This window comes from Rhipicephalus microplus, unplaced genomic scaffold (genome assembly GCF_043290135.1).
Source record: "Rhipicephalus microplus isolate Deutch F79 unplaced genomic scaffold, USDA_Rmic scaffold_27, whole genome shotgun sequence".
NCBI lineage: Eukaryota > Metazoa > Arthropoda > Arachnida > Ixodida > Ixodidae > Rhipicephalus > Rhipicephalus microplus.
In genome coordinates this window covers 6,497,992-6,517,863 of record NW_027464600.1, presented here as the reverse complement: position 1 = coordinate 6,517,863, position 19,872 = coordinate 6,497,992, and the positions used below count along the sequence as shown (strand labels likewise).

The following is a 19,872-nucleotide window of genomic DNA, read 5'->3' as shown; positions in this document are numbered from 1 at the left end:
ATCCAGCACCCACACGCCCGTAAAGTTGGCTTTACCTAAAATGGCCGTCTTCTACGCACGTGAGCGCGCTTGGCAAATAGGGGCGCGAGCGGTGAGTTCTATGAGTGGCGCAACTCTGCGACCTAAAGTCAGCATATACAGTAACTCTAGTGTCACCGCTAAAGCAGCGTCATCCGCCATAACGCGGCCAGTATGCCAACTTCAGCGAAGAATGCGTGAGTGTCACTAGGCGGACGCGAGTTTTAATAGGGTTTCAGCAGTGTGGCACGGTACCCTGAAAACCAACTTCAAACCTTACACCGGGGCAAGTGGCGTCGCCTACAACTAGTGGCCATATTAAATCAGGTCACCCGTATTGTTGCGGAAAAAAGTGCTCTCTTTGTCTCAAAATAATGTAATTTCCTCTCTGGTCCAATGATATACCTAAATATTTGTAGCATTGGAATTTACCCCGTGCACAAATGACGTGCTTGGGAGGGTATGGTGGGAAAGAATGCTAAAAGACAGGGTGAAGGGGATGACCACCTGTAATCCGGAAGTCTTCAAAACCCCACGAGGAGCTCATAAGCAGAGATAAACACAGTCACCGCAGGACCTATGAAATGAAAAGAGCGGCTACTTCATGGAGGACCAACACTAAAATAACCACCCACAAGTGTATGAAGTGGTGTAGACGTGAGTATATTTTACAAGCTTCGTCGACAATAGTGGCTGTACATCGCTATTTTTGGCGCACTGTCTTAACTATTACATGGACTCCTATATAGACGAAGTAGACACAATGAAATGACTTCAACTAAGAATTCTAGTGTATTTTTAGCACTTGAAAAAGTCATGATTACGAGACGACGCTATCATGTTTACTCGTGCAAGGGTGAAGTCTGGCAAATGGGTTCATTGGCTGAATATTAGTTTGGCGATGACCCATGACATACGACAAAAAGGATGTAACATGGCTGCATACAAGCCTTATTAGGTCATAACGAAAGTGCGCAAGAATATCGAGTCAATCAAAATTCAGAATAAAATAACCACACGACAATACATTTAGTACTGGTGCCTCACTACTGCTCTAGCAACCGAAATGTAGATACTTTCTTTTAATATATAATAACTGTATTAACTACGGCAAAAGCAATTTCTCCGAGGATGCCGGGTCACAGATCACCTGAATATATTACATGCCGATTGTGGACTTCCTTATAAAATGCCATTACTGATTCATATCGCATCAAGGTAATTGGCGGCTGATATCATTCCTTAAAATATGCAAAAGGAAGTGTTTAGGACAATCAGGCTCAATAATGAAAATGTTGTACTTGGGAAGGCTGCCTGTCATTGGTCGGTTTCATCCATCAATTAATTTTTTAACACTCACGATTGTTTGAAACGTACTTAATGAATACTTCTACCGCAGAAACATCTTCGTAAATATGGCAGAGGGTGCGCAAAGCGGCCAGTTATATGCAAACCTGCCACTTTGTAAGTGATTGTATATCTGTTGTACGCTGACCGAGGAAGGGTCATGATCTTTACATTCGAAGTATTACGCATACTAAAATAACTGTACGTATCAAGTTATACTTGATGAAACGCACAGGAGAGAAAGAGGTACAGGCGGGCAAATCTGCCAGGATAACTCCGTCTGAGGCAACGCCACCACCGCCAACTATATTACCGGATATACACATTCTGCCACAACTTACATATGACCTGTTTAGGCGAACTCATGGGCTTCTCCTCCCGTACATCGATGTGTCTGCAAACACATAGTGAATCCGTCAGCCTCACGATAACTGAAGGTTTAGAGTCGACACCATTTCGTGACCAGTAAGCAGGTAATTTGGTCTCTCCGTGATGATCTCGTCCATTACCTTAACTGCATATGACGCATATCTATGAGACAGAGAGTCAGTGACTACATGATCAAGCTCTCACTGTCATACAAATGCTGTACATCAGCTCTGTGGCAATACACTATCTTTAGTAATACAGGAATAAGTTCTTGGAAAACACGCAAGAACATTTCGGGGCGCGTAGATCAAGTGGCAAAATCTACAGAGATTTGAAATATGTGCATTTAGTAGAGAAATATCATGTGCCCTAATGCGTGAACACGACTCTTATGCATCAGGCACCCCTTCTACACAATTGCGTAGGCCATCGCACCGAGAGTGCGTAACTAGTAAACAAAGATAATCACCGCTGCGTACTTTGCGTACTTCGTCACACATGGCTGTTCGAAGGTCACGCCTCCTCCCGATAACTTGCCGAAACATCCCACAGTCTTTTACGCATTTGCCTAAAAAATATCAAAGGCACTGGAAGCTTTGTGCATATCACATGCTTTGGCAGTGCCTTCAAAATCAACCCCTCTTTGACCAAAAAGTGGAAGTCATGAAGTTTCGTATTAATGTGACGTCAAGCTATACGAGATCGCATAGTGTCATAATGATCCTATAAATTTCGGTGTCCTGCGACGTCATGAAGACATCACAGTGCCACGTCATCTCAATAATAGTTTTTGCACCTCTCGAGTTGACGCCCCCAACCGCCACATTTCGCAATTTAAAAGGCACCTGGTGCTCTCGCCTGAATAGTTGTAACCAACGCTTGAGTGGTAATTTTAAAGAGCTTTGTTAGTTCAATCAGTGTGATGAGAGGCTAGCTTTCTCTGTTTCACCATGAATATTTCTGCATAAATATGAAATATAAGATGTTACTTGCACTTACAATTGCAGCAAGAGAGCAATCGCACCTATAGGCGCATTCCTTCACAAATGTATGTGCTGCATTGTTTCGAAAACCTACTTTCAGAGTAATCACACTGAGGCTAAATTACATATATAGATTTTGGGGTATTACGTCCGCAAACCACATGCGCCTATTAGAAATACCTAGACGTTAGAGCGTTTCGTTCTCATCAAACTGCGGTCACTGTGGCCGAAAATTGCAATAGCTTTATCGAGCACAATACCTTACCTGCTACGTTTTAACAGTGGGTGGGATATAGCACACAATGACATCAGCCTGCTTTTCTTAGACTTGTCTCAATGCATCGAAGAAGTGTATGGCAGTCATGTGAGAAATCTTGGTAATTTAGTTGAAAAAAGTAAGGTAACGTGTACTACATACACAGGTGCAGGACCACTTCTTTTAGTTCGATTGACGATATGGTTATATAACCAAATCGAAAGATGCAGAAGCGGTGTTTTTACTCACGACGGGACCGACTGAGCATTAGAGAAACTTGCTTCGTCAAAGAATCAACAAAACATCCAGCAATGCGAGCCGAAAAGCCGATAAGCACGCGTGTATCATTGACGTCCTCACCAAACCAGCCTGACACGCCATCAACAAACAACCAAAAGCGTGAGGAGCTTCAGTAAATGTTGCTTTGCACTAACTGAGATTCCGCACACACGCAATAAGCTTGAGACTACTACCAGCTAGCCTTCATTTCCGGGTGTGCGCTGTTTACGTAACTTCACTAGCAGGCATAACAAGCTTTCAGCTGTGTATATAGTCTACGTGCGCCAGAGCCAGCCGCAGCCCGATACCCTTTTCCGCTGTCTATATATAGAACCCCTACACAGCACAGGGGCGTGGAACGGACGTTAATATTTATGGGAGGACTGGCTCCTTGTATGCCCGTGCGGCGATGGCGTAGTGGTTAGAGCATCCGCCTCGCATGCAAGAGGTCCGTGGTTCAAATCCCGGTACCGCGCAGTTCCCAACCGGATTAAAAAAAAAAATTCCGCGTGTTGATGGAACTGCATTAAGAGGCCTGGGGTGCGGCCCCACCGGCAAACACCGCCGAGAACGCACTCCCTCACCAGAGAAGGATTGGCCACCCTGGTGCAGTATCTGGCCACTACCTCCCACATGATTACGTCAAATAACTCACGGCCCTCAGTCCCCAGCAGCTGCGAAGCAACTGACCACGGCGGCGGTCAGATCTGCAACGCGGCAGAGGGTGCTAAGAATCTCTGGATCCGGACAGGCCGCCATTGGAACCTGAACTTGGCAACGTTTAACGCTAGAACCTTATCTAGTGAGGGAAGTCTAGCTGTACTATTCGAGGAGCTAGAGGGTGTTAAATGGGATATAATAGGGCTCAGTGAGGTTAGGAGGACAGATGAGGCCTATACGGTGCTACAGAATGGGCACGTCCTTTGCTACAGGGGCTTGGCAGACAGAAGAGAACTTGGAGTGGGGTTCCTCATTCACAGAAACATAGCTGGCAACATAGAGGAATACTATAGCATTAATGAAAGGGTGGTAGGTATCGTAATTAAACTGAATAAAAGATACAAGATGAAGGTAGTACAGGCTTACGCGCCTACATCCAGCCATGATGACGCTTCAGTTGAAAGCTTCTATGAAGACGTGGAATCGGCAATGAGTAAGGTAAAAACACAGTATACTATAGTGATGGGCGACTTTAATGCAAAGGTAGGGAAGAAGCAGGCTGGAGACCAGGCAGTAGGAGATTATGGCATCGGTACTAGAAACGCCAGAGGAGAGCTACTAGTAGAATTCGCAGAACGCAATAATTTACGGATTTTGAATACCTTCTACCGAAAACGAGAAAACCGCAAGTGGACATGGAGGAGCCCTAATGGCGAAAATAAGAACGAAATAGACTTTATAATGAGTGCACACCCTGGAATCGTGCAGGATGTGGAAGTGATTGGCAAGGTACGATGCAGTGACCATAGAATGGTACGGTCTCGAATTCGCCTAGACTTGAAGAAGGAACGACAGAACTTGATACGCAAGAAGCCAATCAATCAGCTAGCAGTGAGAGGGAAAGTACAGGAATTCAGAGTGTCACTGCAGAACAGGTACTCGGCTCTCAGTGAGGAAACCAACCTTAGCGTAGATACAATGAATGATAATCTGACGAGTATCATTATGGAGTGTGCAGTGGAAGTTGGAGGCAGGGTAGTTAGACAGGACACTGGCAAGCTTTCACAGGAAACGAAGAACCTAATTAAGAAGCGTCAAATCATGAAAGTGTCAAGTACAACAGACAAAATAGAACTGGCAGAGCTTTCGAAGTTGATTAATAGACGTAAAGTACGCGATGTAAGAAGGTATAACATGGAGAGAATTCAACACGCTCTGAAAAACGGAGGAAGCGTCAAAGCATTGAAGAGGAAACTTGGGATAGGCAAAAGTCGGATGTATGCACTAAGGGACAAAGAAGGCAAAATAACTACCAATATGGATAGGATAGTTAAGATAGCGGAGGAGTTTTACAGGGATCTGTACAGTAGCCGAGACAACCACGACCTTAATACTATAAGAACTAGCAGTAACCCAGATTACACCCCACCAGTAATGATAGAAGAAGTCAGAAAAGCTTTGGAGAGCATGCAAAGGGGCAAAGCTGCTGGTGAGGATCAGGTAACATCAGATCTGCTGAAAGATGGAGGACAGATTGTGTTAGAAAAACTAGCCACCCTGTTTACGAGGTGTCTCCTGGCGGGAAGAGTACCAGAGTCTTGGAAGAACGCTAACATCATCTTAATACATAAGAAAGGAGATGACAAGGACTTGAAGAATTACAGGCCGATCAGCTTGCTCTCTGTAGTATACAAGCTATTTACAAAGGTAATTGCTAACAGAGTAAAGAAAACATTAGAATTCAATCAACCAAAGGAACAAGCAGGATTTCGAACAGGCTACTCAACAATTGACCACATTCATACTATCAATCAGGTAATAGAGAAATGCTCAGAGTATAACCAACCACTATACATAGCCTTCATAGATTACGAGAAGGCGTTTGATTCAGTAGAAATATCAGCCGTCATGCAAACACTGCGGAATCAGGGCGTAGATGAAGTATATATAAACATTCTGGAAGAAATCTACAGGGGATCAACTGCTACCATAGTGCTTCATAGAGAAAGCAACAGAATACCAATCAAGAAGGGTGTAAGGCAGGGGGACACAATTTCCCCAATGCTGTTTACCGCGTGCTTACAGGAGGTTTTCAGAAGCCTAGAATGGGAACAGTTAGGGATAAGAGTCAATGGAGAATACCTTAGTAACCTGCGCTTCGCCGATGACATTGCATTGCTGAGTAACTCGGGGCACGAATTGCAACTCATGATTACGGAGTTAGACAAGGAGAGCAGAAAAGTGGGTCTTAAAATTAATCTGCAGAAAACGAAAGTAATGTACAACCACCTCGGCAAAGAGCAGCGCTTCGAGATAGGTAATAGTGCACTTGAAGTTGTAAAAGACTATGTCTACTTAGGGCAGGTAATAACCGCAGAGCCGAACCACGAGATTGAAGTAACTAGAAGAATAAGAATGGGGTGGAGCACATTCGGCAAGCACTCTCAAATTATGACAGGTAGATTGCCACTATCCCTCAAGAGGAAGGTATATAACAGCTGTATCTTGCCGGTACTTAGCTACGGAGCAGAAACCTGGAGACTTACAAAGAGGGTTCAGCTTAAATTGAGAACGACGCAGCGAGCAATGGAAAGGAAAATGGTAGGTGTAACCTTAAGAGACAAGAAGAGAGCAGAGTGGATTAGGGAACAAACGGGGGTTAAGGATATCATAGCTGAAATCAAGAAGAGGAAATGGACATGGGCAGGGCATGTAGCGCGTAGACAGGATAACCGCTGGTCATTAAGGGTAACTGACTGGATTCCCAGAGAAGGGAAGCGGGTTAGGGGGAGACAGAAGGTTAGGTGGGCAGATGAGATTAAGAAGTTTGCGGGTATAAATTGGAAGCAGCAAGCACAGGACCGGGTTAACTGGCGGAACATGGGAGAGGCCTTTGTCCTGCAGTGGACGTAGTCAGGCTGATGATGATGATGATGATGATGATGATGATGATGGCTCCTTGTATAGCCGTGGCGTTGACATAGAGTTATTAGTAGGACGCTACCGAGCTGATAAACAAGATCAGCTCCAACAAGCCCTTCTTCAATGTGGTGTTCCTTCGGCACTGCTGCCAAACCTAAACGAACACGGTAAACTTACAGCGCGTGCTCCCTTTATACCTACTTAAAGAAAGTAAAAGGACGAAATGCCGTGAAGGGGCCCTTACGTGGGAAACGCGTGTTTTCGGTGGCGCAAGGTGCTCGCACGTCTTTCAGCAGCAACACTGCGCGCGCATTCGTCTCTGTGTTGCATGCTGTGCAGAAAGGTGTTCCCGGCGCACGGATAGAAGCCCGTCCGCGCTGTTACATGCGGCAACCGTGTCCTGGGCCCACAAAAGCTGCGTAAATGCTAGCGTTTGTCTTCGGCCCTCTCTCTAAACATAAAAAAAGTGTTCAGTAACGCCTGGATTATTGAGAAAAATAAAGGCAAGTGGAGGCTCGCGCCTTAGTTCCTGACGTACTTCTTTCTTTCTTTCTTTCTTTCTCTCTTTCTTCCGTTCTTTCTTCCTTTCTTTCTTACTTTCTTTCTTTCTTTCATTCCTTCCTTATTTCCTTCCTTCCTTCCTTCCTTCCTTCCTTCTTTCTTTCTTTCTTTCTTTCTCGCTTTCTTTCTCTCTCACTTTTCTCTTTTCTTTCTACTATATTCCTTTCCTACTTTCTCTTTTTTGTTTCTTTCTTTTTCTCTTTTCCTTCTTTTTCTTCCTTCAACCTTTCTACCTTCCTTTTCTTCTTTCTTTTCTCTTCTTTTCCTTCTCTCTTTCTTTCCCTCTCTCTCTTTCTTGCGCGTTGCGAAATGCTTCTTCCTAACCTAATCATTCTTATCATTCCTTCACGCAGGTATTAAGACCTTTTCCCATTTGCTTAGGAGCGAGATACTTCAGTTGCTGCAGGCGACAATGATGGTGACGGTCGTGAGTGCATACCTTTTCACTACCTAGTTCACCGCCTTATTATTATTATTATTATTATTATTATTATTATTATTATTATTATTATTATTATTATTATTATTATTATTATTGTTGTTGTTGTTGTTGTTGTTGCTGTTGTTGTTGTCTTTGTTGTTGTTGTTGTTGTTGAGCGTTGGTGCGTATGCTCCACTACAATAACCCCGGGGTGAAGGGTAGCCATCCTTGTGACTCAGGGAGTAGGCACAATGAAGGGGCCGTGGTAGGGCTTGAGACGGTCGACGTGTACGGTCTCGCATCCTCGACGGCGCAAATCTGGTGATTGTGTTAGTGGCTCGGTGATATAATTCACCGGGGAGGTCGCGTCAATGACACGGTACGGACCATGGCACCGGGCCAGCAGTTTAGAAGACAGGCCAGGAACGTGTGGGGGCACCCAAAGCCACACAAGGGAGCCAGCCCGAAATGTAGGAGCTATGCGGTGAGCGTCGTCGTGTCGAGTCTTTTGTAAACCTTCAGCCTCACTTGTCAGAGACCGAGCCAACTGACGGCAGTCTTCAACGTATCTGGCGACTTCCGAAAGCGGGGAGCACTCAGATGCATCAGGGCGGTACGGGAGTATAGTGTGGCAGCTTGGGCTAGTTGGTATGGTATGACGATAGTTATAGCGCGAGAACAAAACGACGACACAGAGACAAGAAGGACACGAAAGACACGTGTGGCTGGGAAGGTTTGCGGCCGTACAATAGAAAGGACAGGGGAAAACCGGTAGTCACTTGCGTCGCGGTGTACTAAGCGAAGGTAACAAAAGGCAATACAGCGTCCCAGTTAGTGGGGTCAGAGGAGGTGTGCATCCTCAGCATGTCGCCAAGTGTGCGGTTGAACCACTCAGCGAGACTATTTGTCTGTGGATGGTATGCGGTAGATTTCCGGTGGATGATGTTTCATTCAGCGAGGATAGCTTGGATGACCTCCGACAGGAACACTCGACCCCTATCACTGAGTGATTCCCGCGGAGCACCATGGCGTAGAATGAAGCTGCGGAGAATGAAGAGTGCAACTTCGTGGGTGGTCGCTGCCGCTAGAGCTGCAGTCTCAGCGTAGCGTGTCAGATGATTGACGTCGACAATAATCCACCGGTTTCCAGAGCTACTATATAGTAGGGGGCCATAGAGGTCAATACCCATGCGGTCGAATGGGCGAGCTGGGCACGGGAGTGGCTGTAACATGCCAGTAAGTTGCCGCGGAGGTGTCTTGTTTTGTTGGCAAGTAGTGCTAGACTGAACGTATTTCTGCACAAAGCGATACATTCCTCTCCAGTAATATCGTTGGCGCAGCCTTTCGTAGGTTTTGAGGACACCTGCGTGAGCACTTTGGGGATCTGCATGGAAATTCATGCTGATGTCAGAGCGCATATGAGTTGGGACAGCAAGGAGCCACTTCCGACCACCAGGCATGTAGTTGCGGTGGTACAGAATGTTGTCTCGTAAGGAAAAGTGGGCTGCTTGCTGGCGTAGCGCTCTCGTGGAAGGGACAGCAGACGTATCGGTAAGGTAGCCGACTAACAAGGGAAGGTATCGGTCTTTACGCTGCTCCGAAAGCATGTCAGTGGTGTCGAGTGGTGACAAGGTGGTAAAAAGGGGTGACAGAGAAGCCACATCTGGTGTTAATGGCGATTGGGAAAGTGCATCGGCGTCCGCATGCTTGCGACCGGAACGATATACGACACGGATGTCGTATTCCTGCAATCGAAGTGCCCAACGCCCCAGACGTCCGGACGGGTCTTTCAAGGTGGACAGCCAACATAGAGCGTGATGGTCTGTGACCACGTCGAAAGGACGGCTGTAAACGTACGGGCGAAGTTTCGTAAGCGCCCAGATTACGGCCAAACACTCCTTCTCTGTCACGGAGTAATTCAATTCAGCCTTCTTGAGAGCGCGACTTCCATAAGCGACTACGTATTCGGTTTGGGTGCCTTTCCGTTGTGCCAAAACTGCGCCAAGACCAACGCCGCTTGCATTAGTGTGAATTTATGTGGCAGCAGTGGGGTCGTAGTGGCGAAGAATAGGTGGTGAGGTCAGCAGGCGGCGCACCTGGCGAAATGCGCCATCACATGCAGGTGACCATGCAGATATAACTTTGCTGTTGGAAAGCAGACTAGTCAGAGGTGCGATGATGGACGCGAAGTTGCGCACGAAGCGATGAAAGTAAGAGCAAAGGCCAACGAAACTTCTTAGGGCTTTCAGTGATGTGGGCATTGGGAAGTCAGTGACAGCTCGAAGCTTATCGGAATCCGAAAGGACACCGTCTCTTGTGATGACGTGTCCCAAGATGGTTAGTTTTTGGGCTGCGAAGTGGCATTTATTCGTGTTAAGTTGTAGTCCTGCAGAAGTTAGACACGTCAGAATCTCGTGGAGACAACGAAGATGTGTCGGGAAATCAGCTGAATAGACTACGATGTCATCTAGGTAACACAAGCAAGTTTTCCACTTGTGGGCACCAAATATGGTACCTATATTGCGCTAAAATATCACAGGCTCGTTTCAGAGCCCAAATAGCATGACTTTAAACTCATATAGGCGATCCGGCGTTAAAAAGGCGGTTTTAGGGCGATCACATTCAGCCATTGGCACCTGCCAATACCCAGAACGCAGATTCAAGGATGTAAAGTACTCGGCGCCTTGTAAACAGTCAAGAGCATCGTCTATTCGTGATAGCGGGCAGACATCTTTCTTTGTAATCTTGTTCAAGCGGCGATAGTCCGCGCAAATTCGAATGGTGCTATCTTTTTTATTTACCAGAACCACGGCTGACGACTATAAAATATCATCATCAAACGCCGGAAAAAGAAGAAAGAAGACTGCTGCCTGGAGCGAGCGTGCTACTTCGCTTCTTCCAATAAACCGTATTCGTTCGAAGCAGTCCCTGGTCTCGATCGTCTTAATAATGGTGCCGTGACCAGGATACTACCTCTTCGCCGGCAAGAAAGGTCAACCTGCCCCAGAGCAGAAGAGAAGAAAACGGCGGAGAAGCAGAAGATCGACCTGGATCGAGCGACGAGACCACGATGGACAGTACGCGCATCAGAACGAACGATTGACAAGTAAGGAGTCATTGTTAACCGCCTAAACATGAGCAAAGAAGTGATAACGAAGAAAAGGAAAGCGCTTTGCTCCCAGATCACGCGACTGATTAACGCAGCCGAGCAGCAAATTAATGATGGAGCTAACCGGGAGCAGCTGCTTACAACGCAGGCGCAGATTAAAGCAATAAGTGACAGTCTCAAGAGCGCGAACGAGCAAATGGAAAAGTTTCTAACAGAAGACAATGCCGAAGCTGAATTCGAAAGCGTCATAGAGTACGACATGAAATTAACGACGATCTTATCTGCAATAGAATTCAGACTTCGACAGCCTGAACAATCGGATTCAGGCGATAGGACAAGGCAGGTGACGCCCTCAAGTACAGGACAAGAAGCAACGGAACTAGTTAAGCTACCAAAGATTGAAATGATAAAGTTTGGGGGAAAAACTTTGGAGTGGAACCGCTTTTGGTCTCAGTACGAGTCGGCAGTTCACCTGAGACCGAACATGAGCAAGGGACAGAAGTTCAATTACTTGTTAGCATCACTAACCGGAAAAGCTGCGGCTGCTATTGAAGGACTTCAGTACTCGGCAGAGGAAAATTAGGATAACGCAATCAAAATACTGCAAAAAACGTTCGGCAATCGAAAACATTCCATTGAAATGCACATGAATGAGCTATTGAATTTGGAGAAAGTGAGGTCTGTTCAAGATACCGATGACTTAAATGGGCTAGTACACAGAGTGCAAGTTAACATATTGGCACTCAAGTCACTCAAACTGGAAACCGAGAGCTACGCGCCGATGTTGTTACCGGTATTGAAAAGAGCAATTCCACTAGAATTATCAGTGCAGTTCAAGTCAAAAGAGGCTATGAGAAACAGCTCAGCTTCAGAAAATGGCGAGCAAAACAACGCAACAGGAAAAGCGTGCGAGGAAAAGCTGGACAGGCTTATGATATTCTTAAGAGAGCAAGCGGCTTTTCGTGAAGAAACACAACGTGAACAAAAGAGGATAACTGCAAAACCAAGAGAGAACCGCGGACAGATAGGCACAACTTCAAGCTTCTATAGCTCAGCGGACAGAATATGCTTATTCTGCAAGCAGAAAACCCACGCAAACGAAAACTGTCGTAGAAGCATTCCAATGGATGAAAAGAAAGCTATGCTTACCGAAAATAGAGCATGTTTTAGATGCACGCGACCAAACCACACTGCACGCATTTGCAAGGCCCAAGTAAAATGCAAGCAATGCAAGGGACGACATGCTACCTCAGTGTGTAGAACGGTGATGCAGAAAACAAAGGCAGAGCTGGTCTCAACAGCGCAAGCCGAAGCGACGACGTCTACGCTACACGCAACCGAAAATATCAAGCATAAGTTTGTGCTTTTGCAGACGGCTGTAGCGTGCGTAGAAGGAGAAACATGTGGCCGACATTGCCGTTTGTTATTAGACAGCGGAAGTCAACGTTCATTTATTGAAGCGGGATTAGCGAAAGAAATAGGCGCGAAGGTGTTGCGACAGGAAAGGCTGACGATTGGTTCATTTGGAGGAGACGAAAAGGTCAAACTAATGAACGCGGTGCAAGTGACTGTAGGATCACGAGAAACAAGCACGACAACAGTGATTGAAGCGTTACAAGTCGACGTCATCTCGCACAGTTGTATACCCACTTGAACTGAGAAACTCAGCGAGAAAATGAAACAGCCAAAGATGCAAGTGGCTGATCACAGGACCAAGACGACTGCAACAGATTCTGTGGAACTACTGATTCGCTCAGACTATTATTGGGAATTCTTTACTAGTAGAACTCAAAGAATCGAGGACAGACTGATGGCTGTAGAAACTATACTGGGATGGGTACTGCAAGGGCAAAGCAAAACAAAACTCAAGCAAAGCAAGACAAAACTAACACATAATCAAGCAGTCATGGTTCTGATGTCGAAGCTGCGGAGACAGAACTCCAGCAAAAGCTACAGAAGTTCTGGAGCCTGGAGTAAATGGGGATCACATTCTAGTGGCTAAGGTACTCGGCTGCTGACCCGCAGGTCGCGGGTTCGATTCCCGGCTACGACGGCTGCATTTCCGATTGAGGCGGAAATGTTGTAGGCCCGTGTACTCAGATTTGGGTGCACCTTAAAGAACCCCAGGTGGTCAAAATTTCCGGAGCCCTCCACTACGGCGTCTCTCATAATCAAATGGTGGTTTTGGGACGTTAAACCCCACAAATCAATCAATCAATGGGGATCACAAGAAATAGTTTGCATAACACCGGAAATGAAGTGGTCGAAGAATTGGAGCGCAAGATTGTACAACAAAACGGTCGCTATCAAGTCAGCTTGCCATGGAAACATGACGTAAACTTGGAAAGCAACAAGGAAAATGCGATAAAAAGACTACAGCAACTGACTAAAAGGCTGCAGAAAAATGAAGCCATGCTGTATCGCTACGACAAAGCTATATCAGAGTATATGGCATTAGGAGTCACAGAGGAGGTCCAAGAGGTCGCCGGCATCGAACCCGCGACCTTCGGATTGGCGGCCGAGCAGCGCAGCTACTGCACGAATATGTGGACCTTGCGTTAAATGACGGCCTAATTGACTTAGAATGTGTGAAGGTGCTCTTCGAATACAGCAGAATGTCAGCAGAAGCAAATCGCGTTTCATCTATAATGGCAATTAACTGCAATCCATGTTACGAAAGCTTTCCTTAGCGTTGGTTATAAGCTGCATGTTTGCTATAGATTATATACACACCAATAATGTTCGCCCGAGTATGGGTGTGTGTGCGTGTAAGCGCGATTGTGTGTACACCCGTGCATGTGTGCGTGCGCGTGTATGTGCGAGTCCGTGCTTGTGTTAAGCGTGCCTGTGCACATGTGTACGCCCATGCATGCGTGCGTTTACGGTCGCGTGTGTGTGTGGCCATATGTGTGTATACGTGTATGTGTGTGCGCCTGTGAATAAGTATGCGTGTGTATCAGCCCGTGCGCCCTCGAATTTCGTGTGTGTGTGTGTGTGTGCGGGGGGGGGGGGGAAGGCACTGCTTCTTATTGTTAAAGGTCCCACACCTGTTCAGACTGGGAGTCTATATGGGAGGTGGCTTAAGGTATGACGGTTGTCAACGTACTGTACATGGACTATTCAGTACATGGAAAACAGCTGCACATTTTCGTACCTGATCGTTGCTTACGAACTTGCTGTGGTAGCTGATTAGGTCCGCCGAGGTGCTTCTACGCTCGGAAACGTGGGTTATGATTAATTCCCACGGAAAGCTGTCACTGCACTTATGCACAACCATCGTTTATATTAACAACGTTTAACAAGAACGTGCCCTGCCTTTGTTACAGGTGCTTAGCTAGCTCATTGGGTAACCATATGGAATTATGTGCTGATCATGTGGTCAGCAAAAAGTTTGTTATAACAACCTCGGCACGTTTCGTGGTGCGTGACAAGCCTTCTAAACATCCGCGACTGTGGATTAATTTGTTCCAGCTTCGACTACGCATTCAGTGTTTGCGGCACCATACGCGGAAGTGCCAGACACAGACAATGCAAAAAGAAATTCCTCTGGAAAAAGGTGTAGCGATGCTCTCCCGCTAATGCCACCGAGGACGAAATAATTATTGTTTCTGGCCATTCCATGGTGCACTTTGTTTTCCGTAAGTTTTGCTTCACTATTTTTCGCCCACTGCAATCGCATTCCGTGAAAATACTCCAAGAATTCGAGGCTGGTAAATAACCTGCGTCGCTGTGCGACTGGCTGGAAGGAGAGTTGCCATTTACAAGGAGTCATTCCGCGAGGAACGGCCGTCCGCCGTATGCGCCATAGCGTTTGCTCTTCGGCGCCGTCCTGGCGGGTTTCCCGCTCCTCCCCCCCCCCCGCTCACCCCGGCCAGCGTTGCTCCCACAACGGCGGCGTAGATAAGCGAATAGTTGCGTCACCGATCACCTGCGTCGACAGCTGCGGCCCCGCCGCGGGGCTTTAGCCGCCGCCAGTGCCTCCTCCTTCTCTCTCTCAACGTCGCTCTCTCTGTCTCATCGTCTTTCAAATGCGTTGCGTTGGTCTGGGGTCTTGGTCGCTGTGTGTGTTCTAGCGAACAGGCGCATATTCAATGGTGGTCACGCATGACACCGTGTTCGAAGTGACGCTCGGATTAAGGAATATTCATGGAGTGGCGGACACGGACAACGTGGGCCTGTTAACGGTGAGTGTACTTTTTTCGTAAATAGTAATCATACAGCGCTAGCTGGGCGCTTGCAGCAGCTCTGCCGAAGTAGGCTGCCAGCCATTTACAACAGCATGCGTTCGCGGGCCTGTTGCAGATGCCCGATTAAACGTGTGACTTAACGAGTTCACACTGCTATGCGCGATCTTGTGTAAGTACCTGCATCACTCATACAGTGAGTGATGTGATCACCTAACAAGGGCGGGATTAGTTGCTGATCGCACATTGTCTCTACACTGCACAAAGTGATTGATATTGTTTTAAGATGTGCTTTGGGCTACATCGTAATAACATTTCTATTAATACTCAAATGTGCAACGTGCTTCTGTAGGTGTAAACGCAAAAAAAGAAAGAAAAAGCAAAAATTATGTACAGAGGCGCACTGTATACGAAATGGCTTTTTTTTTTTGCTTAAAGACGGTATAGTTGGAGGTGCTGATATGCCGCGACGCTCCCAGCACGTGCGCTCGGTCTTTCAAGCTATTTAGGACAAGTGCCACCAGCAACAGGGAAATATCTAGCAGACTTCCAAAGGCGCGTTGTTGTGGCCATCGCCGTGCGTTGTTTTCCCTCGTTTCTGTTTGCTGTTTTCGTGCTTCGCTTTCATCTGCGATAATGTTCGGCGTTATAACAGAATCGAGAGAGCATACGTGACTGTTAGAGCTATGTGCGGTAGCTGTAGCGTAAGCCATGGCTGCTGCAACGTAGTCGGCGTCCGCGCGCGTTGGTGTCGTTCGAGCGCTCTTACTTGCGTGATTGTGTTTAACTGAGTATTTAGGCACGGGTTACGTTTGTAAATCCCGTAGTCAATAATCGCTAATAGCGCGCCCCTGATTGCCATCAGAGGATGGGCTTGGTTGTCGAAATATGCCAGACGCTTTTTCTGAAAGCAAGCTTTGAAATTTTTTTTAAAAAAAGAAGTACTTTCATACGTGCAAGGTAGTGCCTATTGCAGGCCCGCAACTCTTTAAAAACTGGACGCGCTATCACATCTTTTATCAAATTACAATGAATTAGGTTGATTGAATTATAGATGACGAATTTCTGTGCTATATTAGGTGCACAAAACACATGTTCGCAGCCCTACGTCTAGAAAGCAGGCAAATAGGAAGCACAGCGTCAAATGTGGATTAGATTCCATTGACGGAGCGTCTTGTGAGAGTAGAAAGAACGAGAAAATTGTTCATTTTTGATGCCCTTATAGAGGCAGTCAGAATTGCACTGATTGGTGACTTGTAACAATTCCTCAGATTGTTAGAGGCGTGATTAAAGTCAGTAAATCTTTTACTTTTTTTTTGCAGACCTCTTCGCTAGTGCCACGCCCAAGATCATTTGTTCTCATGTAAAAGAGAAAGCAGAGATGTCTTCACTGTTTGTACATGAAGAGGTAAGTTTCTTGTGCATTTTGATTAATGTTACATGTTCTGAACGTTGTACTTTAGGAATTGTTTTTCACACTGGCTCACTACCCTAGAAGGAATTTTATTCTTAGGTGAGTTCAGGCTTTCGTAAGTGCCATTTTTGAGCTGTAGTCTTACACTTCACTTCATTTCGGGAATTTGCTGTATGCTGGAAAACTCTTATCATTATCATACGAAATTATTGTAATGTATGGGTTGTATGCTTCGAGTTCAGTGTAATGTCAATTACACGCCATTTCGAAGGATACACACTACACATTCTTTATATATGGTGCTGCCAGAACAGCACGAACATCCTTTTATGAGAAGTCATATTTGCTCTTATTACAGGATGAGAGGGTGCCGCTGACGTCCTGCGTAGTCTACCCCCCGGCCCCAGCCTAGAGCAAGCCTACTTCCTGAACCTCCACATGGATAACCGAAAAATCTTCCGTGTCAGTAATGACGAAGAAGGAGTGACAGCATTGATGAGTTGATTTTTTTTATTTTCAAAATTGTCTACAGCCGCAAGGCCTTTAACATCCACCGTGATTGAGCGGCTTTTTCTCGGCGTGAGTTTGGAGTTTATCAAAGAAGTTGTTCAGGCAGTACGACGATGAAAATTTTAGTGTCACAATGCCTGAACAACTTTTTCTAGTGTGGTCATGGTAGATGAACAAACATTGTTATTTGTGTAAGTTATTTTGCTTAAATATAGCTGGACCATGCCAAACGTCCCAGCCACTTTGGCGACCATCTGAATTGTATTTGAAAAAAAAAGTGCTGACTTACTGCGTTGAAAACAGTGAACTGCTAGAGTATTTCAGCGAGAAAAAAAGTTTTGTTCATGTGGCTGGCTTATAACTTCCTGGCATAATGCCGTCTGTGTGCTGTTTGTTGAAAATTTCGTTTTAAAACTACCGCTTATTTTTTCTAAAGCAAATTCGGTCTACCTGTTAAATAAATGTGCTTCTGTAAGGTATTTGAAGCTCAATAATAATAGTGCAATTCTTTTGCCACATTCGCTTCCAAGAAAAGCCAAAATGTGTTATGTTTGCATTTTTTATTGCAATATTGCACTTTGTATGAATATCTGAGCAGTGAATACTTACTCCACAGAAGGTATATTATGAGGAAAAAATATCTTTAGACCTTTCAAGCTGTTGAAATATACGAGAAAATATCACGAATTTCACAAAATTGTGATTTTTTTCCGTATTGAGATGCAATTTGCTGCATGTTGTGATACAATGAAAACTCATCATTACACCTAAATTGTAAGAAATTGAAATTTTTTCTGTTATAAAAATCTTATCGCAAAAAGGACAGTAAAGAGCGTGTCAACTGAATTTTATTGAAGGTGCTACGAGCGTTTTTATACTGAGCACAAGACCAGGGCTCGTCTGCAACAACACATGTGTGACCATGACAAAATAATTTTAACCGAGAAAAGAATACTCTTTTTCGGAAAAGATAAATGAAGGTGTACTGATGCATCGATCCTTGGCCTTCCTGATAAAGAGTTCTAAAATATCTCATTTTTCTGCTTGCTTTTTTTTCAAAAACCATGTTTTATGAAACCTAGGACTACACTTACAATCTTTACGGTGCCTGGCCATGAGACTACTATAGCCCTTCTTAACATTTAAAGCATGCTGTCTTGCTTGATCATTGAAGCATTGCCCAGTTTGTCCTATGTTTACTTTTCCACATGTTAGCGGCATCTTATACACATTAGATTGGCATTCAGTAAACCTATTCTAGTGACGAATGGTGCAAGATTGACTATTCCTGTTGCTGTAAGTACATGCACTTTTGAAAGCTTGCAAGGGGTGGAAAACAACAATGTCATATCTGCTGGCTCTTTTCCTAAAATTGTGAGACACCTTATGCACGTAGTACCGTGTGACATGCAAAGGTGATTGGTCATTCTCTTTTTCTTTTGGTCCTGTTTCCTTTAACTTTACTTTCTGCAGGAGGGTTTCGCAAACAAGTGTGATGATGCTGTTGGGGTATTGGCTGGTGCTATCAGCCCAGGAGTGCTAAGAATGTTCTGCCTTTTCATAGTGGGCATTCAAAATTAGTAGAAAGAGGAATTGATACCACATGTACTCAGGCCACCCTTCAGAAGTCATGTTAGCACAAGGGTGAGGTCAGGTTTAAAAACCAGATTAAAAGACTAAAGGATGCTGGGTATCCCAACAGAATCATCACACCCGTTTGCAAAACCCTCCTGCAGAAAGTAAAGTTAAAGAAGACAGGACCAACAAAAAACAATGACCAAAACCTTTGCATGTTATACCACATCACGTGTCTCACAATTAAAAAAATAGCCAGCAGATATGATATTAGCGTGTTGTTTTCCACCCCTTGCAAGCTTTCAAAAGTGTGTGTACTAAACAGCAACAGGAATAGTCAATCTTGCCTCATTCGTCACGAGAATAGGTTTACTTAATGCCAATTTAACGTTTGTAGAAGTATTTTTTATCAGGTAAACCAATGATCAGTGCATCACTATGCGTTCACTTATCCTTTCCGAGAGGGGTATTCTTTTCACAGTTAAGATTATTTTGTAGTGCTCACACGTGTCGTCGCGCATGAACACGGTTCTTGTACTCCGTATAAAAGCGCTCGTAGCACATTCATTAAATTCAGTTGACAGTCTGTGCTCTTTCCTGTCCTTTCTGTCTCTTCCTAAAGTTGTCGCGCTGTGACTAGCACACAACCACGATGAACCAACTCTCCCAAATTAAGCCCTTGTTACGTAACACGTAGACCGAGTTTCATATGGAAAGAAGGAGTGGTGCTTTTAAAATAAAATTTTTCACATACAACACCTAGACGGCATTCCAGGAAGTTCAGAGGGCAACCACGTGACCAAATATTTTTCCTCTCCTAAATATTCCATAAGTTCACTATTTTCAATGCAGCACGAGTTTTTCGAATACATTTGAGATGGTTGCCAAAATGGCTGGGACATTTGGGATAAATTGACCCAGCTGTGTCATTAGCCATAAATATGCATTACCTCTTTTGTTTTTTGTGTGTTTTGGGACTCAGTTTTGTGTTCGTTTTTAGCTTATTGTGTTTCTGATCATTGTATTGGTTTCTTAAGTATTCGCTAAAGTTATATGTGCGAAAACTCGTATATGTTTGCATGTACATCCTTCCTCATAACCAATTGTTATACATCCAGGAATACAAAGCTTAATCCACTGTGATTGTATACATTTGAAAACACTATCCATATATATTTTTATGTGCATCACTTCTTGGGAACGATTGTGTACATGAAGGCGTATATAGTGAAATCATGGTGATTGTATATATTTGAAAGAATCA

The 19,872-nt window shown here is 45.0% G+C and overlaps 1 long non-coding RNA gene across 1 annotated transcript; it reads left to right on the top strand.

Annotated features, from left to right (window-relative positions):
• The first annotated feature begins 14,939 nt into the window (after positions 1–14,939).
• LOC142786669 (uncharacterized) lies at positions 14,940–17,014 on the top strand. Its single transcript, XR_012889111.1, has 3 exons — positions 14,940–15,109; positions 16,432–16,517; positions 16,882–17,014. It is a non-coding gene; the product is annotated as an uncharacterized LOC142786669 (long non-coding RNA).
• Positions 17,015–19,872: the final 2,858 nt, after the last annotated feature.